Source organism: Penaeus monodon, chromosome 27 (genome assembly GCF_015228065.2).
Source record: "Penaeus monodon isolate SGIC_2016 chromosome 27, NSTDA_Pmon_1, whole genome shotgun sequence".
NCBI lineage: Eukaryota > Metazoa > Arthropoda > Malacostraca > Decapoda > Penaeidae > Penaeus > Penaeus monodon.
The window spans coordinates 26,223,305-26,223,643 of record NC_051412.1 but is presented as its reverse complement, the minus strand read 5'-3'; positions in this window follow the sequence as shown (position 1 = coordinate 26,223,643).

The window sequence follows — 339 nt, the reverse complement described above, 5'->3', positions numbered from 1 at the left end:
GGCAAATAATAATGCAAAAAAAGGGACAAATAAAAACAAAATCTAATTATCCCGAAAAGGTTTATTGATTGTTGAACCAGACCGAGATTTCCTCAATACACTCTTGAGGAGGTCGTTCACACACATCCACATGAAAAAAGGGTGAAATATGAAGAAAAAATAGAGAAAAAAAATATAACAACAATAGAATAACTGCAGATTTTTTTTTCTTACAACGATGAATGAATTACATTGGTTGATTGGTATGTTAATGTTAAGGTTGAATTACATCACATGATTGGTATTTATAGGTCTATTTAACGACAATGAATAGTGAGTGGTCCCTGCCTCGCTTGCGTC